The 18,466-nt window shown below is 35.3% G+C and overlaps 1 long non-coding RNA gene across 1 annotated transcript; it reads right to left on the bottom strand.

Annotated features, from left to right (window-relative positions):
• Positions 1–1,976: 1,976 nt before the first annotated feature.
• Positions 1,977–15,822, bottom strand: LOC308614188. The gene is made up of 3 exons (XR_014015364.1): positions 15,726–15,822; positions 3,051–3,172; positions 1,977–2,090 (listed from the first exon to the last, which is right to left on the bottom strand). It is a non-coding gene; the product is annotated as an uncharacterized lncRNA (long non-coding RNA).
• Between the last annotated feature and the right edge of the window lie 2,644 nt (positions 15,823–18,466).

The following is an 18,466-nucleotide window of genomic DNA, read 5'->3' as shown; positions in this document are numbered from 1 at the left end:
TCGAAGGTTAACTACTCTTTTTATGTATCACACCATATGAGTTATTGTACTTTTTAAAAATGAATAGTAAGTATGTATTCTCTTGTGTCTTTTTGTTCAACATTGATTTTGTGAAATTCATTCATTTTGTTGCATTTTGCTACAGTTTTCATTATTGTCAAGTATTGGCTCTATGGATATTCTGAAAATTATCCATTCTACTGTTCATGGACATTTTGGTCTGTTTCTGGTTTGGACAGTTTGGAGTTATATGAATAATGCTGCTATGAACATTCTTGGACATGCCTCTGGGTAAACAATGTATATATATGCATTTTTGCTAGGTATGTACCTAAGAATGGAAACATGCATGAGGATATATGAATGCTTACCTTTAATACAAACTGCCAATGAATTTTCCAAAGTTTCTGTATCAATTTATTATCCTACCAGCATGACAGATTCTGTTGTTCCACATCTTTTCCAGCATTTGGAATTGTCATTTTTAAATTGCAGTCATTCTATTGTGTACCTCATGTGGTTTTTACTTGCATCTTCCTCCTGTTTAATCACGTCAAGATCTTTTCTTATAATTTTTGGTCATTTAGTTAAACTCTCTTGTGAAATTCTTAATCAGATTTCTTGCTAATTTTTCTATTGGGTTGTCAAACTTGTCAATTTGTAAAAATTATTTGAATATTCTTCATTACAAACTCATTGTGGGATATACCTGTTGCATATACTTTCTCCACTCTCTTATGCTCTTAGTAATCTTTTGATGAACAAAAATCTCTAGTTTTAATGCAGTCCTCTTTCTTTTTTATGGCTAGTAAGTTTTGCATCTAATTTAAGAAATATATTTGTACTCTGATGTCATGAAGATTTTTGATGTTACCGTCTAGATCCTTGCTTGTTTTAACTTTTACATTTAGCTCTCAAATCCACCATTCTATTTTCTGTGAGCTGGGTTAGGTAGGGGCTAAGTTTCATTTGCATTTTCCAATTGGCCTGCACATTTATTGACAAAACCATCTTTTTCCCACAGCACTGCAGTGTTACTTTCATGATCAGTTACTAAATTGTAACAGCTTCATGTAACAGCATTGATAAACATCAGAATACAATTAAGCCAAAAAAATGAAGTTGTAGAATAACATAAAGACTGAATTCATTTAAACATAGTAAAACTTGCTATGAACACGTTATAAATAGTAACTTTTGGGGGGCCACAGCTTTAATGAAGCTATTAAGTGAAGGTAGTAATAACACTTGGGAAAGGGGTTAACTCTTAGCAAGGAGGGGAAAGGGTAGTATAAGGGGCTCAGAGGCGACTTGAAAGGCATTTGTAAGTGTTCATTTCGTTATGATTATTTTCATATATTACAAATACTTAATATTTTTGTATCTATTCAGTTTTTAAGAAAAATTTAAATGGTGATTGGCAAATTACCCAAGGGCAACCAAACAGTTTTAGTTTCAGCTTGTCCCTCTTTAGCACCTCTTCATTCTCTACCCTTTAGGATTTTCCTTAGTTTCTTGTAGCTTAGCTACCTATTTAAGAAGGTGTTTGTTGTACTTTGTCCACTATTTCTGTTTTCTGTTGGGAAGCTTTCCAGGATATGTATTTCTCCACATTGCAGGAAACTAAAGCCCTCCCATGTACTCCTTCTACATTGAATTCAATTCTCTACTGAATGCATTCAGTACGATTGACAACTCCCTATATCTTAGTATATTTTCCTTCCTTTGCATCTATGAAACCACAGTCTTTGAATTTTCTTACTACCTCACTGGACTCCTTTTCTCAGCGTCATTCTCTGGCTCCTCCTCTTGTGCAGATACCCAAATCTGGGTGTCCTAGGGTTCAGGTCTGGGCCCTTTTCTATCTATATAATCTTTATCAGTCCCATAGCTTTAACTCACCAGTAGCTCCCAGATGTGTATCTCCCATGCTGGTCTCTCATTTTAGGACAAGATTTCTATATTCAGTTGTTTATTTGACATGTCCATTTGGATGTCTAATAGACACCTCAACTTAGTGTTTCAGAAATAGTTCTCGATTTTTCACCCCTTTCCTCAAGCCAGTTGGTATCAGTGGAGATTGCATTCAGCTGCAAATAAAAGAAACTATCAATAAAATGACTTAAAATATAATTTTTTTCTCTGTTTTATATGAGAGGGCTGAAGGTCTTCATTCAAAGCTGTTATGAAGCCTCCTTGGTCATCAGGTTTCTTTTTATGTTTCTGAGTCACACTGCCTTGGCAGGTGCCTCCATCTTTCAAATCATTTCAGTATCCATAGCGGTCTTGGGACACCACCATCATGTTCAGGTTTCAGGAGGAAGATGGGAAAGATAAAAGAGTGAAAAGGGAACATCACTTAGCTTGAAATAAACTTTCCAGAAATCTCACATGTTATTTCCAATTATATTTTGTTGGCCAGAACCCAGCCAATGGGCACACACCTAGCTGCAAGGAAAAGAAGGCAAAAATATTTTTCACTGGACCCATTTCCATCTTTAATATAAACTCTGAATGTTGTTACCAAAGAAGGAGGAGAGAAGTGGAACTGTGTGGCAGGTAGAGGGATCTTCCACACTATTTCTTCTTCAGTTCTTGCCATCTAAGTAAACAGAACTATTGTCTACCTAGTGATTCAGGTAAAAATCCTAGGGTGATTTTTGATTCCTCCCCACATCTAATCTATCAGCCAGTCTTCTTAGTTTTGTTTCCAAAGTACATCTTGAGCCTATCACCTTCTCTTCCGTTCCTCTGCTATCCCTTTAATATAAGCCATCATCATCTCCTGGGTAGATGTATTATTGCACTGAACTCCCTATTAGGTCTCTTTTCTTCTGGTTTTCATCACCCATTCTCTTTACAGCAACCAGTGTGCCAGTGTGGTTTGCTTTGGTTTTGCCTTTATGTTTTTTTGCTTTTTCTTCAATAAAGCCACATCGGCTTCCTACATAAGAGTTTTCAGTGGCTTCCTATGTACATAGAGTAAAGACTCAGCTTCTTAACAATGGCCTGCATGAGCACCTGCATGTACCATCTCACCCTTTGCTTACCTTTTCCAGCAACAAAAGCTTCATGCATATCAAGTTCTTGCCATTTCAGAACTTTTGTGCCGCAACATGCTCCTTCCAGCAGTTTTGAATTTTGTTTGTTGTCTGTGTCTGGAACATAGGCTCTGTAAAGTCAGGAGGAGCTTGTCAGAACTTTTCAGCCATGTTACCCATACCTGGAGCAAGACCTACCTAAGTCCTGGTGGTGTTCAGTATTGTTGAATGAACAACTGTGTCTTATTTGTGAGGCTATATGAACATTTTATTTCATATTATGGCTTATACTATATTCTAGATATTCTGAATATTTCATAACAAACATGAATTCCTTTTGAATGTTAAAATGGTTTATTTTAGTGACAACATTAAATAATTTATAGTGTATAATTTGTAATGTATAATTATTAAGTCTGAAGTTAACTAATTATTAGTTAAATTTACTAATATTTTAGAGCAGCACTTATAATATGTAGGATGTGGGCTAGGAACATCAGGTAATGAACAACTCAGGCACTCGTAACCTCAAGAAGGTTACAATTCAGAAATGGAAACTAAGAAATAAGCAATTTATATTCTAAACCACACTTCAATAAGTACTAACAAAGATACATAAATCAGATGTGAGTTATTACTATATATTGCCCCACCCCCAGCTGGTGCAGGTAGTATACTGTACTGTATAAACATGGCCTCTCATGCAGCTGTTATATAGACAAATTCAAGTTGTTGCTTGTTCTTACAGCAAAAAGTTTCTTCCATACTGATTCACATTTTTATTACTTATTCCAAAAGCAAAACAAAAAGAACAAGAAACAAAACAAATAATAAAAAGTACCACTCCCTGAAGCAAGTTTCTGAGTGTACTTGACATTGCTATGCAGGTATTAGGAAAGTTCTTTTTCAGGACTTGGCCTACCTTAGAGATGCTACTTAGCTTACTTCAGAAAAACTGAGCAGTGTACTCTGAGTGTGCTGATTAATCTGCCTTTTTTTTTTTTTTTTTTTTGCGGTACGCGGGCCTCTCACTGCCGTGGCCTCTCCCGCCGCGGAGCACAGGCTCCGGACACACAGGCTCAGTGGCCATGGCTCACGGGCCCAGCCGCTTTGCGGCATGAGGGATCCCCCCGGACTGGGGCACGAACCCGCATCCCCTGCATCGGCAGGCGGACTCTCAACCACTGCGTCACCAGGGAAGCCCTTAATCTGCTTTTTTATTGGATAACAGCCTCAGGGAAAGGCACCATTAGAAAATCAAAGCAGAAAAATTTTAACGCCTCCAAAGAGCTCTAGAGATAAGGTGTAAGTGAATTAAAAAAGGAAATATTAATAACCTTAGTTTATCTTAAAGAATAAATGCCTCATGACATTGGGAGATGTTCAGTAAGCTGTTTATAAGAACTAAGACTAATATATCAAGCATTGTAAAATATAGTAATGTTATGGTGCTGTTTAAAGTTCAGTTTGATGATTCCTTTATCTTTTATTTTCCTAATTCTTGAGAGGTATTTGTAGTTATAGTTTTATTAATATGAGGCATCCTCAGAATTCTAAATATAAGCTACTTAATTATTATTATTACTATTATAGATACCGTTTATTGTGCAGTGTACTCTGCGAAGATTGAGAGATTTAAATATGTTATTTTTCCTATATTCTTTTAAAGCCTAAACATGGCTGGGTTCATCTTAAGTATTTAATACATATTTGTTTATTTTACTATAATGTTGAGAAAACACTGTATTGGGAATTATAAATAAAATATTACTCTTAACTCTCACTTGCTAAATGGAATACCTTGGCTGGTTTTTCATAGACTACATAATTGCTAAGGTTTCCCCTAGCTGTAAATCCTATAGTTTTCTTTCTTTCTCCCCTACCTTCCCTTTCTCTCTTTCTTGTTCTATCTCATCCTTTCTCTCTTTCTTTATCTTCCTCTTTTTCCCTTCCTTCCTTCCTTTTTGGGTCAATGAACAAACTTTCCCAGTTTTAGGTATAGTCATCAACAAGCATTTGTTGAATGCCTACTGATAAAATACCAGCTGTTGTTCCACTTACTGGAATTCAGCAGTTAAGATAAGAACAGTCAATGAACAACTGAGTCTTTGCATTCTCATGGAGTTCAGAGTTTGTCTTCCTTGAGGGAAGACTCTGCCTGATTCATTCATATTTTCTTCCATGGTGTATAGAAGAGAGCATTTACTCTGTTGATGCTTTAAGGGAAAAGCTAATGAATGTAGAACAGAAAGAAAGAGTGAAATGAACTTTTGACCCCTTCAGGTTTGAAAAGGCAATTCTGTCCCTGATGAAGTGTAATTAAGGAAACACTGGATGGCCTCAGAGAGTTTGAACCAAGGAGACAAAAACGTTGGTAATTAAAGGCATTTCTCTACGTGTTCATCTTCCATAGCAGTTTAATTTTCACAGACTATCCACCAGTGTCCCTAAAAACCCTTCACTACTCTGAATTTAGTCCTTTATGATTAGCTGACAGACATTTCAAGCTGTCACAAGAAAGGAACTCTTTCAGGCTATAGTTCAATTTCAGTAACATCACCATTTATGTGTACTAGTTTTTGTAATTATTTTAATATCTTACTACATTTTGTCTTTATCCTTTTATGAAAAATATGAAAACTGGAAAACACTCAGAAGGCAAGAAGTATGACTCATAAGCCTACTCTATTTTAAATAACATTGGAAAATGTTTGAAAAAATTATATTGTAACCATATTCTCACTAGATTTAAGCAAGTATACTATGCATTTGACTGTCAAAACAAAAAAACAAATTTAAGAATGTGTATGGAATGTTGGAATTTCATCATTGATGATTAGGTCTAATAAAAAGAGATAGCTTTTTTATTCTTCAGACTCTAAGAGAAACTTCCTGTATTTGCCTAATATTTCACTGCTATACATGAGACTTTCACACATTATCAGAAATGCATTAAGTGTTAAATTGTACCCACAAATGGGGGTGTCTGGTAGCCAGTTGGTGGTGGTATTCCCACTCCTCACCAAAAGCATCCTTCCCCTTCATTTCTCCTTTTCTTTCTCTTTTCTTCTTCTATCACCTTTATTGTTCCTACGTGCATTTTCTCTGCTTCTGCGTTAGGCCTGTTAGTGACACTTAAAGGGACCTGCGAGCATTGCAGACCTCATGATAGAGCTAGAGAAGCTAGAATGGGTTAACTTCTATGAATTTTAAATATTTGGAATTTTTGGCACCTGTGGGCTTTTCCTCTTTTTTTTAAAATAATGTTTCTGAGACTTTGAGGAGACTTGTTAACCTTAGAAATGCTTGACTGGCACAGCATGACATAGTGGAAAATGTGTATGTGTACGAACACTGGATTAAAAGCTTGGCTGTATCATTCATTAGCTCCATAACCCTGAACTAGTTACTTACATACTTAGAAAGTCAGATTTTTCATTTATAAAATGTGTATTAAAATATTGATCACTTGCTATTATTGTGAAGATTAGGTATAGACATATATAAAGCATGTGCATATAGTAGACATTCAATAAATGGTGTTATTGTCATGAAGACTAATTACAGTAATTATTTGTTCTAGTATATTGGAGTAAATTACTTTTATATTTAAAACATGGATACAATTTAATGAAAGACACCACATTCACATTAAATTCACATTAAATGTCCACTATAAAATGGACAACCTGGAAGAAATGGATAAACTCTTAGAAAGGTACAATCTCCCAAGACTGAACCAGGAAGAAATAGAAAATATGAACAGACCAATCACAAGTATTGAAATTGAAACTGTGATTTAAAAACTCCCAACAAACTAAAGTCCAGGACCAGATGGCTTCACAGGCAAATTCTGTCAAACATTTAGAGAAGAGTTAACACCTATACTTCTGAAACTATTCCCAAAAAATCTGCAGAGGGAGGAACATTCCCAAATTCATTCTATGAGGCCACCATCATTCTGGTACCAAAGCCAAACAAAGATACCACAAAAAAAAATTACAGGCTGAGATTATTGATGAATATAGACGAAAAAATCCTCAACAAAATACCAGCAAACCTAATCTAACAGTGCATTGAAAGGATAATACACCATGAACACAGGATTTTTCCCATGGACACAAGGATTTTTCAATATCCACAAATCAATCAGTGTGATACACCACATCAACAAATTGAAGAATAAAAACCATATGATTGTATCAATAGATACAGAAAAAAAGCATTTGGCAAAATTTCATGGCCATTTATGATAAAAACTCCCCAGAAAGTGGGCATAGAGGGAACATACCTCAACATAATAAAGGCCATATATGATAAACCTACAGCTAACATCATACTCAACAGTGAAAAGCTGAAAGCATTTCCTCTAACATCAGGAACAAGACAAGGATGTCCACTCTCACCATTATTCAACATAGTTTTGGAAGTCCTATCTATGGCAGTCAGAGAAGAAAAAGAATTACAAAGAATCAAAATTGGAAAAAAAGTAAAACTGTCACTGTTTGCAGATGACATGACATTATACATAAAAAATTCTAAAGATGCTACCAGAAAACTACTAGAGCTAATCAATGAATTTGTTAAATTTGCAGGATACAAAATTAATACATAGAAATCTGTTGCATTTTTGTACACTAACAATGAAAGATCAGAAAAAGAAATTAAAGAAACAATCTCCTTTACCATTGCATCAAAAAGAATAAAATACCTAGGAATAAACCTACCTAAGGAGGTAAAAAACCTATACATCAAAAACTATAAGATACTAATGAAAGAAATCAAAGATGACAGAAACAGATGGAAAGATATAACATGTTTTTGGATTAGAAGAATCAATATTGTCAAAATAACTATACTTTCCAAGGCAATCTACAGGTTCAATGCAATCCCTATCAAATTACCAGTGGAATTTTTCACAGAACTGGAACAAAAAATAATAAAATTTGTATGGAGAAGCAAAAGACCTCGAATAGCCAAAGTGATCTTGAGAAAGAAAAACGGAGCTAGAGGAAGCAAGCTCCCTGACTTCAGACTATACTACAAAGCTACATTCATCAAAACAGTATGGTACTGTCACAGAAACAGAAAGAGATCAACGGAACAGGATAGAAAGCCCAGAAATAAACCCAAGCACCTATAGTCAATTTATGACAAATGAGGCAACACTATACAATGGAGAAAAGACAGTCTCTGCAATAAATGGTGCTGGGAAAACTGGACAGCTACATGTAAAAGAATGAAATTAGAACATTCTTTAACACCATACACAAAAATAAACTCAAAGTGGGTTAAAGACCTAATGGTAAGAACTGACACTCTAAAAATCTTATAGGAAAACAGAGGCATAACACTCTTTGATATAAATCTCAGGAATATGTTTTTTGATCTGTCTCCTAGAGTAGTGGAAATAAAAACAAAAATAAACAAATGGGACCTAAGTAAACTCAAAAGCTTTAGCACTGCAAAGGAAACCATAGAAAGACAGCCTACAGAATGGGAGAACATACTTGCAAGTGAAGCAACTGACAAGGGATTATTCTCCAAAATCTACAAACAGCTCATGTAGCTCAACATCAAAAAAACAGACAACCCAATCAAAAAATGGGCAGAAGATCTAAATAGATGTTTCTCCAAAAAAGGCAAAAAAGATGCTCAGCATCACTAATTATTAGAGAAATGCAAATCAGAGTACAATGAGATATCACCTCACACCAGTCAGAATGGCCATCATCTAAAAGTCTACAAACAATAAATGCTGGAGAAGGTGTGGAGAAAAGGGAGCCCTCCTACCCTGTTGGTGGGAATGTAAATTGGTACAGCCCCTATGGAGAACAGTATCAACATTCCTTAAAAAAAATATAGCTATGATATTATCCAGCAATCCCACTCCTGGGCATATATTCAGAGAAAACCATGGTTTGAAATGATTCATGCACCCCAGTATTCACTGCAGCACTATGTACAATAGCCAAGACATGGAAGCAACCTAAATGTCTTACAGATGAATGGATAAAGAAGATGTGGTACGTATATACAGTGGGTTAATACTCAGCCATTAAAAAGAATGAAATAATGCCATTTGCAGCAATGTGGGTGGGCCTGGAGGTTATCATACTAAGTGAAGTATGTCAGACAGAGAAAGGTACACATCCTATGATATCACTTATATGTGGAATCTAAAATACGACACAAATGAACCTATCTATGAAACAGACTCACAGACTTAGAAAACAAACTTATGTTTACCAAAGGGGAAAGGTGGGGGGGGGATGACAAATAAATTGGGAGTTTGTGATTGACATGTACACACTACTATATTTAAAACAGATAACCAGCAAGGGCCTACTGTATAGCATAAGGAACTGTGCTTAATATTCTGTAATAACCTAAATAAGAAACAAAATTTTAAAAGAACAGATACATGTGTATGTATAAATGAATCACTTCACTATTCAGCTAACACAATGTTGTTAATCAACTACAATATAAAATATTTTGAAAAATTAAAACAATAAAAAATTACAAAAAAAGAAACTCAAGCATAATACAAAAGAATACCATCAAACCATAAAAGGAAAAACAAAAGGAGTAAACACAGAAGAACTATAGAATCAACTGGAAAAGGTTTAAAATGGCAACAACTATGTACTTATCAATAATTACTTTAAATGTCGGTATACTAAATGCTCTGATTAAAAGACACAGAGTGGTAGAATGGATAATAAAAGAAGAACGTACAGCATGCTGCCTACAAGAAGCTCGCTTTAGGACAAAGACACACATAGATTGAAAGTGAGAAGATGAAAAAAGTATTTCATGCAAATGGAGATGGTGAGAAAGATGGTTTAGTGATACTTAGATAAAATAGACATTAAAACAACACCTATAAACAAAGACAAAGAAGTCCACTATATAATGATAAAGGAATCAATACAAGAAGAGAACATTATGCTTGTTAACATATATGCACCCAATATAAGAGGACCTAAATATATAAAACAAGTGCTGATCAAAGGGAGAGATTGACAGGAATACAATAATAGTAGGAACCTTTAATGCCCTACTGACACCAATGGACAGATCTTCTAGTCAGAAAACCAATAAGGCAAAAGAGATCCTAAATGACACAGTAGAACAGTTGGACTTAATTGTTATCTACAAGACACTACATCCAAAAAAAATACATTCTTTTCGAGCACGCATAGAACATTCTCTAGTATAGACCACATACTAGGGGACAAAACAAGCCTCAATATATTTAGGATAGAAATTATTTCAAATATCTTTTCTGATCACAATGGTATGAAACTAGAAATCAGACCCAGAAATAAAAATGAGAAAAAACAATCAAATGGAGACAAAACCGCATGCTACTAAAAAACCAGTGGGTCAATGATGAAGTCAAAGAAGAAATCAGAAAATACCTCCAGAAGAACAATGAATACACGACCTTACAACATCAATGGAATGCAGCAAAAGCAGTTCTAAGAAGGAAGTTCATAGCAATACAGATATTTCTCAAGAGACAAAAATCTCAAATTACCTAACCTGCCACCTAAAGGAATTATGAAAAGAAAAAAACAAAACCCAAAGTAAGCAGGAGGAAGGAAATAAAGATCAAAGAGGAAATAAATAGATATTAAAAAGAAATAGAAAAGATCAATAAAATAAAGAGCTGGGTTTTTTTTTTGGTTTTTTTTTTGGTACACAGGCCTCTCACTGTTGTGGCCTCTCCCGTTGCAGAGCGCAGGCTCCGGACGTGCAGGCTCAGTGGCCATGGCTTATGGACCCAGCCTCTCCGTGGCATGTGGGATTTTCCCGGACCAGGGCACGAACTTGTGTCCCCTGCATCAGCAGGTGGGACTCTCAACCACTGTGCCACCAGGGAAGCCCCAGAGCTGGTTTTTATGAAACAAACAAAATCAACAAACCTCTAGCCAAGCTCACCAAGAAGGAAAGAGAGAGGACCCAAATAAACAAAATAAGAAATTAAAGAGGAGAAATAACAACCAATATCACAGAAATACTAAAAATCATAAGATAATACCATGAACAATTACATGCCAACAAACTGGAGTACCTAGAAGAAACAGGGAAGTTTCTAGAAACATATAGCCTGCCAAAATTGAGTCAAGAAACAATAATTTGAACAGACTGGTCACTAATAGTGAAATAGAATCTGTAATTTAAAAAGAACAAAAAACTCCCCACAAACAAAAGTCCAGAACTGTATGGCTTCACTGGGGAATTCTATCAAACATACAAAGAAGAACTTATAGCTATCTTTCTGAAACTATTTCAAAAAACTGAAGCAGAGGGAACACTCCTAAAGTCACCATATGAAGCCACCATCAATCACCCTGATACCAAAACCAAAGACACTACAAAAAAGAAAATTACAGTCCAACATATTTGATGAAGAAGCAAAAATCCTCAACAAAATTTTAGCAAACTTACTCCAACAACACATAAAACGAATTATACACCATGATGAAGTTGGATTCATTCCAGGGTTGCAAGGATGGTTCAGCATACATAAATTAATTGATGTGGTACACCACATTAACAAGAAGAGACAAAAACCACATGATCATCTGAATAGTTGTCGAAAAAGCATTTGATAACATTCAATATCCATTCAAGATAAAAACTCCCATTGAAGTGGGAACATATCTCAACATAATAAAAGCCATTTATGAAAAACTCACAGCCAACATAATACTCAAGGGTGAAAAGCTGAAAGCCTTCCCACTAAATTCTGGAACAAGACAAGGATGCCCACTGTCACCACTTCTATTCAACACAGTATTGGCATTCTTAGCCACAGCAAGCACAAGAAATTAAAGGTATCCAAGTTGAGAGGAAAGAGAGAAAATTGTCATTATATGCAGATGACATGGTACTCTGTATAAAAACCCTAAAGATTTCACACAAAACTATTAGAACTAATAAATGAATTCAGCAAGGTAGCAGGGCACAAGAAATCATGCATTTCTTTATACTAACAATGAAATATTAGAAAGTAAAAAATATATATACCGTTTAAAATTGCATCAAAAAAATAAAATACCCAGGAATAAATCTAAATCTAACAAAGGAGGTTAGAGACCTCTATGATGAGAACTATAAAACATTGATAAAGGTAACAGAAGGTGATTCAAAGAAATGGGAAGATATCTCATGCTCTTTGATTAGAAGTATTAATATTGTTAAAATGGTCATACTACCAAAAGCAGTCTTCAAATTTAATGTGACCTCTGTCAAATTACGTGTGACATTTTTCATAGAACTACAAAAAATAATTCTAAAATTTATATGGAATCACAAAAGACCCATAATTGCCAAAGCAATCCTGAGGAAAAAGAACAAACCTAGAGGCATTACCCTCCCAGACTTCAGACAATACTACAAAGCTACAGTGATCATAACAGCATTGTATTGGCACAAAAACAGGCACAAAAATAGATCAATGGAACAGAATAGAGAGCTCAAAAATAAACCCAGACAACTATGGTCCATTAATCTTAAACAAAGGAGACAAAAGTATATGAAGAAAAGACAGTGTCTTCAGCAAGTGCTTTGGGAAAGCTGGACAGCCTCATGTAAATCAATGAAATTAGAACACTCCCTCACACTATATACGAAAATAAATTTGGGCTTCCCTGGTGGTGCAGTGGTTGAGAGTCTGCCTGCCAATGCAGGGGATACAGGTTCGTGCCCCAGTCCGGGAAGATCCCACATGCCGCAGAGCGGCTGGGCCCGTGAGCCATGGCCGCTGAGCCTGCGCGTCCGGAGCCTGTGCTCCGCAACGGGAGAGGCCACAACAGTGAGAGGCCCACGTACTGCAAAAAAAAATAATAAATAAATAAATAAATAAATTTAAAGTGGTGTATAGACTTAAAAGTAAGACATGACACTGTAAAACTCCTAGAACATAGGCAAAACATTCACTGACATAAATTGTAGCGATATTTTCTTAGATCAAGCTCCCAAGGCAAAAGAAATAAAAGAAAAAATAAACAAATGGGACCTAATCAAACTTAAAAGCTTTTGCACAATTGACATATATACACTACCAAATGTAAAATAGCCAGTGGGAAGCAACTGTGTGGCACAGGGAGATCAGCTCAGTACTTTGCAACCACCTAGAGGGGTGGGATAAAGAGGGTTGGAGGGAGATGCAAGAGGGAGGGGATATGGGGATATACATATGCATACAGCTGATTCACTTTGTTATACAGCAGAAACTAACAACACTGTAAAGCAATTATACTCCAATAAGGATCTTAAAAAAAAAAAAAGCTTTTGCACAGCAAAGGAAGCCATCAACAAAACAAAGAGAAAACCTATGGATTAGTTGAAAATATTTTCAAATGATACAAACAACAGGTGTTAATTTACAAAATATACAAGCAGCTCAAACAACTTCATATGAAAGAAAGAAACAACCCAATCAAACAATGGGCATAACACCTAAATAGACATTTCTGTAAAGGAGACATACAGATGGCCAACAGGCACATGAAAAGATGCTCAACATTGGTAATTATTAGATAAGTGAAAATCAAAACCATAATGAGGTATTACCTCACACTGGTCAGAATGACTATCATCAAAAAGTCTACAAATAATAAATAATGGAGAGGGTGTGGAGAAAAGGGAACCCTCCTACACTGTTGGTAGGAATGTAAATTGGTGCAACCACTATGGAAAACAGTATGGTGGTTGCTTAAAAACTAAAAATAGAGGTACCATATGATACAGCAATCTCACTCCTGGGCATATATCCAGAAAAGATGAAAACTCCAACTCAGAAAGATACATGCACCCCATTGTTCATAGCACTATTTACAGTAACCAAGACATGGAAGTGACATAAGTGTCCATCAAGAGATGCATGGATAAAGAAGATGTGGTATGTACACTCAATGGAATACTACTTAGCCATGAAAAGGAATAAAATAATGACATTTGCAGCAATATGGATGGACCTATAGAATATCCTGCTGAATGAAGTCAGTCAGAGAAAGGTAATTATGTGATATCACTTATATGCGAATTAAAAAGAATATAAGTTAATCTATTTACAAAATAGAAACAGACTCACAGATATAGAAAACAAAATTAGAGTTACCAAAGGGGAAAGGGGAGGTGGGAGGGATAAATTAGGAGTATGGGATTAACAGATATAAACTACTATATGTAAAATAGATACACAACAAGGATTTACTGTATAACAGGGAACAATATTCAATATCTTATAATAAACCTATAATGGAAAACAATTTGAAAAAATTATATATAACTGAGTCACTTTGCTATACACCTGAAACTAACACAATATTGTAAATCAAGTATACTTTAATTTTTAAAAAAACCTTATATTTTTTGAAGCTAAAAGCAAAATTGGCTTTCTTCCCAAATTTTTGTCTGATCCTTAATAAAGTGTTAATCCCTAAATTTTCAACAATGAGAATCTTGGGTATTGGTGACAGATACTAAAATAAGACAGTGAGTAAGTTAATCAAAAAATCTACAAGCAATAAGTGTTGGAAAGGGTGTGGAGAAAAGGGAACCCTCCTACACTGTTGGTGGGAATGAAAATTGATATAGCCACTATAGAGAACAGTGTGGAGGTTCCTTAAAAAACTAAAAATAGAAATACCATATGACCCAGCCATCCCACTCCTGGGTATATATCCAGAGAAAAGCATAATTCAAAAAGATACATGCACCCCAGTGTTCATTGCAGCACTATTTACAATAGCCAGGACATGGAAGCAACCTAAATGTCCATCAACAGGGGAATGGATAAAGAAGATGTGGTACATATATACAATGGAATATTACTCAGCCATAAAAAGAATAAAATAATGCCATTTGCAGCAACATGGATGGACCAAGATATTGTCATACTGAGTGAAGTAAGTCAGACACAGAAAGACAAATACATGATATTGCTTATATGTGGAATCTAAAAAAACAAAATGGTACAAATGTACTTATTTACAAAATAGGAGTCACGGATATAGAAAACAAAGTAATGGTTACCAAGGGATAAGGTGAGGGAGGGACAAATTGGGAGACTGGGACTGACACATAAACACTACTACATATAAAATAGATAACTAGTAAGGATCTACTGTATAGCCCAGGGAACTCTACTCAATACTCTGTAATGGCCTATATGGGAAAAGAATCTTTAAAAAAAAAAAAAAGGGTATATGTAAAATTGATTCATTTTGCTGTAAAGCAGAAACACAACATTGTGACTCAACTATACTCCAATAAAAATTTTTTAAAAATATTTAAAAACTTTTAAAAATGGAAATATAAAAGAAAAAGTAAGTTAATTGTTAAAGTAGATCTTTATTTAAAAAAAGGTAATGAACAAGATTTATAGATTTTCTTATAACACAGAGATACCAAAATAGTACTAAGTCATGACCATCCTCATTATCTTTAGTGAAACAAGAAAACTCTCAAGAATGAGAGAAATTCAGAGAACTTATACCTGAAAATGAAGCAACAATCAGTGCTGAATGTCTGTTTCTTTTCACTTATCTAACACTGTAAAGGCCTTTAAATAATTCCAGGGAGCACACAGAGTAGCCATTAAAACTATCAAAAACAACAGCCAAGAGAAGAACGTGAATCATTTTGTTTCTTTAATATACTTACTGCTTTAATACGTTTCCTTTCTTCCTCCCCAAATCATTTTTTTCCTCCTCTATCCTATATAGTAACTTCTTTTGTCAGAATCTCAAAACTCTTCTTTCCACTCTTTTTATCCTTCCTCATGATTCTTTTCATTTGTAGTCTGTTGATTGTACACTGTAAGATACAAGGACAACTTATGAATGTGCTGAGCTTAGTACCAACATTATTAAACAGAAAAAAATATGAGTTCTGAAAAGCAAATCATGGGCATGGAAACTGTTGGGTCTTTTTGTTTTTGGCTGCATTGGGTCTTTGTTGCTGTGCGCAGGCTTTCTCTAGTTGTGAGTGGGGACTACTCTTCGTTGTGGTGCACGGGCTTCTCATTGCGGTGGCTTCTCTTGTTGTGGAACATGGGCTGTAGGTGTGCAGGCTTCAGTAGTTGTGGCGCATGGGCTTAGTTGCCCCGTGGCATGTGGGATTTTCCCGGACCCCAACAGGGAAGCCCCCTGTTGGTCTTTTGAAAAGCAATGTGCGTGTAGAATAAAGTTCACATTCTCTGCTAGGGTTTCTGTCATAAAGGTGATGGGTTTAGGTCTTCAATAATGGATAGGATAAGAAATGAAGATGTAATGAGTTGGCTGTATATTTTGGGTAAAGTTAATGACATGAGCAAATAGAGACAGAAAGAATACAGGTTTTAGCATGCAGAGTAAGTCGTCGACTTTCAAGGCTACTGAAAGAAGAGGTAAAAAGTTGGACAATACTGAGGATAGCTTTGAATGATATTCCAAGAAGGCTGAACCCTAGTGAAGGTTTCTGAGAGGGAAAGAACATAACATCTCCAAGAAATTATTCTGGCAACTGAGTGGATAAGAAGCAACGTAGACAGAAGTGTGGTTTACTAGTAATTATAAAAAAATCCAGGCCCAAGATTGTAAGTGCCTGAAATGTGAAATTTTTAAAGTGGGGAACAAAATAGAGATAGAATGGAAAGAAGAAGAAATAAAATATATGAGGTCAGAAACACAAAAACGTCTCAAACTAGGGCCTCAGCTAATGGTATTGGTGTTAATAGAAATAGTGAAGTCAGAAGGAGCAGTTTAGCGGTGAGGAAAGGGAGATAAGAACAGTGTGAGGTGTACTGATGTTGAGATATCAACAGAATAACCGGGTAGGACTGTAGATCTTGGGAGAATTATGGTAAAAAGATGATCTAAACGTATTTTCCTACGTGGTGAACAAGAGTTTCATAGTTAGAGCCAGCGTGGTTTTTTTCTTCACTGTGAAAATCACAGTAACAGTGAGGGTGAGGCAAGAAATAAGCGGGGGTATTGATATCCAACTTAAAAAATTAAGCAAAGAGTTAACATCAAGCTACGAAGTTCTTGACTTAACACTAGAGGTAGAAGGATTTGTGAATACCTTTAACTTAAAACATCTGTATTCCCACATAGGAAAACAATAGACATTTGGGGTATCCTTAAAACAAGGCCAGCTCAAAATTGGCACTCAATAAATATTTGTTGAATAAATGCATATCCATGATTTTTTAAGGTCTATTTGTTGATGTAGGGGGAGAAAACAGAATTTCATGGCCCCCTATTTTCTTTTTTTAATTGTGGTAAAATATACATAATATAAAAGTTAGCACTTTATCTTAAATGTACAATTCAGTGGCATTAATTATGGTCACTGTGTTGTGCAATCATCAGTATTTCCATAACATTTTCATCACCCCAAACTCTGTACTCACCACTTAACTCCCCATTTTCCCCTCGGCAGCCCCTGGTCACCTCTAATCTACCTCCATTTCTATAGATTTACCTATTCTGGACATTTCATATCAATGGAATCATACAACCAAATAAGTTTTTTTAAAATAGTGTTAGGAACGCTTAACATGACTCTATCTTCTTAACAAATTTAAAGTGTACAGTACATTATTGTTGACCATAGGAACAATGTTTTACAGCAGATTTCTATAGCTTATTCATCTTATTACTTAACTGAAACTTTACTCCTGTTAGTTAATATCTCCCCATTTCTCCATTCCCCTAGCCCCTGGTAACCACCATCCTAGTCTTTGGTTTTATGAGTTGGACTGTTTCAGAGAATCATGCAATACTTGTCTTCATGTGTCACATTGCCTACTATTTTCTAAGGAGAGGTAATATGGAAGAAAAAGGGGGGAAGGGAACATTTTAGTTACACTTAAGCTGAGGAGACTTATATAAGCACTTAATATCTTATATTTTATCTCCAGTTGCTTTAGAATTTACAACATGCTGCCAGATTATGTCATTTTTACAACCTCTCTGTGAGGTTGGGCAGGAATTACTATCTGCATATCAAAGATGAAGTGATGCTCCGAGGTACTGGGCAGCTTGCTGTGAACATATAAGTTACAATTAGGTCTTTTGGTTGAAACTAGAAACAGAAGAAACAGAAGAAAGGAACACACATACACATCACTATCAGCTACTTAGAGGTATTAGTAAATACTTCTTTAAAAGTATGTGGAGTTTAACATTTCTGTCTTCAAGCAAGACACAGTTTTCATGTAAACCTATAAAATACTGCTACATAAAAAAGTATAAATTTACCCAATCAGTAGTTAATTGTACTGTAATAATTTTATGTTATTGAGTTGGGAGTATAACCAGAAGTTATCTACATCTGAAAATACTAAAATTGTAGTTGATGATGAAGCGAGCTAGACTTTACTAACATTTCAAACATATAAATAAATGTCTTCCTAGATC

The sequence above is a fragment of the Mesoplodon bidens genome, assembly GCF_964165515.1.
Source record: "Mesoplodon bidens genome assembly, chromosome: 3".
Classification (NCBI taxonomy): Eukaryota; Metazoa; Chordata; class Mammalia; order Artiodactyla; family Ziphiidae; genus Mesoplodon; species Mesoplodon bidens.
Note: the sequence above shows the minus strand (reverse complement) of the source record. Positions and strands in the feature narration are given on the sequence as shown.